This window comes from Piliocolobus tephrosceles, chromosome 5 (genome assembly GCF_002776525.5).
Source record: "Piliocolobus tephrosceles isolate RC106 chromosome 5, ASM277652v3, whole genome shotgun sequence".
NCBI lineage: Eukaryota > Metazoa > Chordata > Mammalia > Primates > Cercopithecidae > Piliocolobus > Piliocolobus tephrosceles.
In genome coordinates, this window is record NC_045438.1 from 94,346,470 (window position 1) to 94,353,876 (window position 7,407).

Here is a 7,407-nt window from a genome sequence, read left to right on the forward strand (position 1 = left end):
CTTTCATTGAATTCCTTGGCTTCTGAGTTTCTATTTGTTTCTTTTGAAAAATATCTATCTCTTTGGAAAATTTCTCATTTATATACTGAATTGATTTCCTGATTTATGTCTATTATTTTTCAGAATTATCTTGTATCTCACTGAGTTTCTTTAAAATTAATATTTTGAATTCTTTATCTGGGATTTTGAGAATTTCTGCTTGTTTAAAAATCTATTGCTGGAAAATCATTGTGTTCCTTTGCAGTGTCAGATGTTCTTGCTTTTGCATTTTTCCTGTGTCCTTGTGTTGATATCTATGCATCTGGTGTGATAGCCATTTCTTCATATTTTTGAATGGACTTTTGTAGAGGACGACTTTTTCCCAAAGATGTATCTATGGTGTTGATTGGGTAGGGCACTTTGCATTTGATTCTGTATACATGCAATACTGTAGTCTCTGTATGATTTTTTTTTTTTACTGTAAACAGCATTAGAGATATCTGTGATTTCTTTAGTGGGTTAGGGTGCAGTTATTAGTGGAGGTTGTAGTAAAGTCGTGCTGGAGATACGGATGTCATGTAGCCAGTTTTCAGGCCCTAGTGATGGCAGCAGTGGGCTGAGCATTCTGATCCTTATGCCTTAGGGTGGCATACACTGGCACCTGTGGTGGTGGTTACTGGAGGGCCAATTCTTGGGCCTCCAGGTGGTTAGTTTGAATGCTGATAGTTGCAGAGATGGACCAGGTAGGTTTTCAATTTGCTGGGTCCCTGGACAGCTTGTTTGTATGGGCAATGCCAGTAGCATTAGTAGGATGATTTTTGAGTCCCAAATCATGTACACTGATGTTAGCAGTGGCTGCAATGGGCTGGAGAGGCCAATCTCTGGGCCCTCAGGTGGTCCTTGTAGGTAGGTGCCAGATAAGGTGGTAAGGGCCAGGGTTTAAGCTGAACATTAGGCCCCCAAGAGGAGTGCTCAGGTGCCCAAGGTGGTGAATTGCTTTGGGCAGTCTCTAGGACCTTGAACCATGTGCTCTGTCTTAGAGATGGGGGCAAAGCTGGGTTGGGCATGCTTGTGCTCAAGCCTTCCAAATATGAGAACAGCCACTAGCCAAGGTTGGTGGGTTGAGGGTGATCCTCAGCACCCAGGTGGAATGCTGGGTGAGCAGTGATATTAGCTCCACTGAGGAAGGTGAGGCCAGACTCAGTGGCCACAATCTAAGCTAGTAGGTGGGGAACACATGTCTGTTTCAAGCCCCAGACACAGTGGGTCTCACTCCGAGCCCTGGTAATGGTAGCCCACTCCTAGCTCACACCCCAGGCCTAGCTACAGAAGTCCCCATCGTAAGTCCCAGTGGTAACTCATGTCCCACTTGTGTCCCCTTCTCAGTCCTAGCAGCACTTGCTTCTCAACACCAGTAGCTGAAGCCCACACCTCACTGGCTTCTCGGCCTTGGCTGCAGCAGCCTATTATCAAGTCATGGCCCAGTCCCAATGGCAACTGCCCAAGTTTTCCTACCACTTCAGTGTAAGGGCTGCTGAGCCCAAGGACAATATGCAGTATAATAAAGTCTGGGATTGAAAATGGTGTTTTGCTGTAGCCACCTATGACTCAGAAAGGGTGCAGGAACAAGTGCAAACTCTCTCCCTAAAGCAGTTCCATCTCATTGTCTCCTGGCACCTCCTTGTGTTAGTTTCAGGGCTTGAGAGGGTTGAGGGGCTCTCCTGTTACCAGGATTTCATGATTCCATGCTGGAGATGTGAGATGCTGGGAATCTCTCACTTATTCTTTCTCTACATTGGGCAGTCCCTCCTGGCTCCCAGCTCATGCCAGTCAAGCAGGCTGTCTCTCTTTTTTTTCCCTTGCTTTTATTGTTTCCTGTCATTTTTCATTTGAATTCCAGTGTTATCTCTTGGATAACGTATTTGAAGTATGATTATCTATGCACTATTTTGGATCTTTTAAGTGGAGAGGTGAGCATGGAATGGTTCTAGTCAACCAATTTGAAGTCTACATTAGATGACTTCTGTTTTCTTCAAGTTAGAACTGTTTAACACGAGAAGAACAAAGGCTATTTTTCATTTAATCAGTCAACATATGTCTGTTGAATACTTACAATGTGTTAGACTCTGTGGTAAGAGGTAAAAATTGGAAATTGATAAGTCATTGATATTCTAATACAGTGAAATACATTGTATTCTAATATAATGAAATGCTTTAGTAGGTTTATAGGAAGTCTGGGAGAAGGAGGTCTTACATATACTCCTGGGGATCTTTATCAAAGTATCCAATGCCCCAGTTTTTTCTTCCCCAATGCTCATATGCAGATCTATCAAAGTTAGGAGTTATTCACATGAAAAAGCTTTCCAGGGCTTGATTTACTCAAAAATTTCCAAGCTTCGCACCAATTTATAAGCACTATATGGTGTTTCCAACAAGGTGTTCCATGACAGCGGTGATATACAAATGGTTTTGTGTAATGTAGAGTTGGAGAAGGGAAATTTCTAGTGCTAGTATGATTATTCTTTCTGTATTTGAGGTGAGCCTTGAAGGACTAAAAGGGTAAAAACAGATGGGAAAGGGAGAAAAGAGCATTTCAGCTTATGGAAATATAAGCATAATAATTACTAACATATATGAAGTTTTTGCCATGTGCTGTACACATCGCTCAGGTCGTTGACATGGAGATAAAGGGCAGTGGTTATATGAATTGCCTCTGGTTTCCTAAGTAATGAATGATAGAGCTTGGATGTGGCTCCCGGCTTTCTGAAAGGATACTCCAAAATGGATGTTCTAACCTCCAAAGTTGGTTTCCATAAGGGTAAGCACTTAGGGAATAATGATCGGTTTAAATGCAGCACTGTCACTACTCATTTTGGTTTATATGGTAAGATGCATAATAAATGTATATAACATACATATATAAAATGTATATATGAAAATATGTATGTATAATGTTTCTCTCCATATGTGTGTGTGTGTGTGTGTATATATATATATGCATAGAATCTCCACAACCTGGGGACCAAAATTTCTAGTTGCTTATCTTCATGGGCCAATGCGTGCATGCACAGGTGCTTAGCAGCTGTGCATTAATGAACACCACTGATGAAATGATTCTTTAGGATGAAAATTTCTTCCAAAAATAAGATAGGTAGTTTTATTTTTTTGACAGATTGTGATATGCAATATCTACTTAGTAAGGAGAATAAAAATCTAGTTTCAAAATGTTGTTTTACATGTAAATGTGAATATGCTTTTGTTCTGACTCTTCATAGGCCATTCTATTCAGTTCCAAAGTCATTATCAAAATCCTTTGACTTTTTGTTATGTACTCCTCAGTTTTATTTCATGTATCTTGAAGAAACAAAATATATTTCAAATGTAAATAGAGAATGAAAGTCTAGTTGTTGCAGTAGGGCAGGCTCCTTATCTAGCTCTCCGTGTGAATTTCCACCTCACTGCTTGCTGAGACTCTGCAAGAGGCAGGCCTCACCAGCTTGAAAATATAAGCAGCCTTTCTGTGGGGAGAGAGAATAATTGTGTACAAAGAGAAATATCCAATTATGTGACAACCTTTGTGTAATAAAAATTTGTTTGAAGTTAAAAAAAAAAAAAAAAAGAAAAAAAGAAAATACCACACTCTGTCTTGATAGCTCATCCTCCTCTCTGTTTGTCACAGATGTTTCCAAGTGCAATGAGGTGTGATTTAAAGAAAAGTGCTACTTTTAAAAAAGGTAAAATTTCCAAATTGGGTAATCTGTATGTGCATTGCAGCCAAGTATTGCTTTGCGCTGATTCAACAGAATTCAATCTATGGAAATATATATCTTACTATATTTAAGGTCAATAAGACACATAAAATATACTCAGTAAAAGTTATGTAAAGGGAAACTGTTATGTTTGCACAGATTTCATTTATTTGCAATTTGGTTCCCATGATAGAAACATGTTAATATCATAAGTAAGTGTAACTTTCCCATTTTAATAAGGTTTTGCTTGAAAGTCAGGGTCATCTTGTATATTCACTTCCTGATTGGATATTCTGCTATCTTTACAGAGCTCCAATGGGAGAAAGGATTAATTTTTCTAAATTGACTTTTAAAAGATATTTTATGCTTCTTTGCCATTCAAATATGGTTAAAAGCTAACCTAATTCAAGGGAAAAGGCAGGAAAGTGTACAGCCTCAAATCCCATTTGAAGGGAAGACACTTTTTCAGTGAAAGAAATTCATCAGTATTTGTCATAAATACTACCTTCATAAATATTATCAAGTGAGATTAAAACTGTTATGCATTTTAAAACTTCTTCAGGGGCTGCTTTTTCCATTTGGTTCCACATGAAAGCTTTTCTTTGGAAGTAGATTTGTGGCCCAGTGAGTAGCATTTGTCTTTGTAGAATTTTATTCTCTCATTAAGTGGCTTGCACATAAAAAACAAGGCAGCTCTACTTCTACACAGTAGTGAAATATGAGAATATTTCTAGTAAGAAGACGAGGCAACAGGGCAGGGTGTGGGTGTGGAGAGAGAGAGAGAGAGAGAGAGAGGTTCAATCAGTCACTGTACTTGTATCTAATCATCACAGCATCACAGAAATGGAGAAGCTACTATAAAGGAAGAGAAGTCCTACCGCCCTGTCAAGATAAGATGTTCCATTTGTTGACAAAATTTTCATAGTAAAGAAATAGTGTTTATATTTGTTGGGAAGTCAGAGTTGACAAAGTATTGTTTTGGGCATGTCTAGATTTGTCAAGTTGGTGCGCGTAATTTTTCATTTATTCTTGATGTGATTATTTCTTAGCTTTTAGAACTGAGGTGTTACTAGTCATGTCAGTCATTTCAGCTAGTATCCTATTAGTAGACTGATAAAGTTCTCTTTTTTTCTTCAACTTTTATTTTAAGTTCTGGGGTACATGTGCAGGATGTGTAGGTTTGTTATATAGGTAACATCCAGGTATTAAGCCCAGAATCCAATAGCTCTTCTTCCTGATGCTTTCCCTCCCCCTGTCCCAAGATGGGCCCCAGTGTGTGTTGTTCCCTACCATGTGTCAATGTGTTGTCATCATTCAGCTCCCACTTATTAGTAAGAACATGTGGTGTTTAGTTTTCTGTTCCTGCATTAGTTTGCTGAGGATAACAGCTTCCAGCTCCATTCATGACCCTGCAAAGGACATGATCTTGTTCCTTTTTATGGCTGCATAGAATTCCATGTGTATATGTACCATATTTTCTTTATCCAGTCTATCATTGGTGGGCATTTGGGTTGATTCCATGTCTTTGCTATTGTGAATAGCACTGCAGTGAACATACGTGAGCATACATCTTTATAATAGAATGATTTATATTCCTTTGGGTATACACCCAGTAATGGGATTGCTGGTCAAATGGTATTTCTGCTTCTAGATCTTTGAGGAATTGCCTCACTGTCTTCCACAATGGTTGAACTAATTTACATTTCCAACAACCATGTAAAAGAATTCCTTCTTCTCCACAACCTCATCAGCAGCTGTTGTTTCTTGACTTTTTAATAATTGGCATTCTTACTGGTTTTCAATTGTATCTCTTGTGGTTTTTATTTGCATTTCTCTAATGATCAGTGTTGTTGGGCTTTTTATCATATGTTTGTTGGCCACATAAATGTCTTCTTTTGAGAAGCGTCTGTTCATGTCTTTGCCCAATTCTTAATGGGGTTGTTTGTTTCTTGTGAATTTATTTAAGTTTCTTGTAGACTCTGGATATTAGACATTTGTCAAATGGCTATATTACAAAAATGTTAAGGGCAGCCAGAGAGAAAGGCCAGACCACCTACAAAACGAAGGCTATCAGGCTAACAGCAGATCTCTCAGTGGAAATGCTACAAGTTAAAAGAGATTGGGGTCCAATATTCAACACTCTTAAAGAAAAGAATTTCCAACCCAAAATTTCATATCCAGATAAACTATGCTTCATAAGTGAAGGAGAAATAAGATTCTTTTCAGACAAGCAAATGCTGAGGGAATTTACCACCACCAGGCCTTCCTTGCAAGAGATTCTGCAGGAAGCACTAAATATGAAAAGAAAAAACTGTTACCAGCTACTACAAAAACACACTGAAGTACCCAGACCAGTGACATGATGAAGCAGCTACATAAACAACTCTGCAAAATAACCAGTTAGCATCATGACAGGATCAAGTTCACATATAACAATATTAACCTTAAATGTAATTGGGCTAAATGCTCCAATTAAAAGACAGAAATGGCAAGCTGGATAAAGAGTCAAGACCCATTAGTATATTGTATTCAAGAGAACCATCTCATGTGCAAAGACACACAGAGGCTCAAAATAAAGGGATGGAGACAATTTTATCAAGCAAATGGAAAACAGAAAAGAGCAGGGGTTGCAATCCTAGTTTTGGACAAAATAGACTTTAAACCAACAAAGATCAAAAAAGGTAAAGAAGAGCATTACATAATGCTAAAGGGCTCAATTCAACAAGAAGAGTTAACTATCCTAAATATATATGCATCCAATACAGGAGCACCCAGATTCATAAAGCAATTTCTTGGAGACCTATAAGGAGATTTAGATTCCCACACAATAAAGTTCTCTTTATACTGCTTTTCATGCAACTGTCACTATGTTTCTTGCTATTTAATTCTTCTCTTAATATATTGAGCATTTAAAAGGTATAGAGATAAATTAAATGATTAGACCCAGTCCATACATGTAATATAGATGTACAATATTATGAATTATGCCATTTAGCTTTTATTCAGCTGTAGAATGCCTGCCTTTTGCAAATTGAATATTTGAGTGAAATCTCAATAAATAACATCAATACGGAAAATAAAAATTCAAAATAGAAGCTATAGGCTTCATAATATGCTACCTCAGCTTTTTTATTTTTATTTTTTAGTTCACTGTTAAAGTTTAGAATAGTACTAGATTTACAGATAAGTTAGGAAGAGAGTACAGAGAGTTCCTATATACCCTCCACACAAGTTTCCCTATTGCTAACATCTTACATTAATATAAGTTTTAATTTGTTATAATTAATGAACCAATATTATTATATTATTACTGAAATTCATACTTTATTCATATTTCTGTAGTTTTTACCAAATGTCCTTTTTCTATTTGAGGATCCCATTCAGTATGTCACACTACATTTCACTATGATGACTCCTCACATGCCATGCTAGTTTCTTTCTGTTTTCCTCTCATAATTAGACTGAAATTATACTTTTGGGGGGACAAAATCCACAGAAGTAACACACCATTCTCATCACAACATATCAATAATCCTACATGCTATTAATATGACTTTATCCCTGTCAATGTTATCTTTGAACACCCGGCTATGGTAGTGTTGTCAGATTTCTTCATTGTAAAGTTACTCCCCACCTTCCATGTTGTACTTTGGAAGGCAGTCACTACGTACAGCCCATA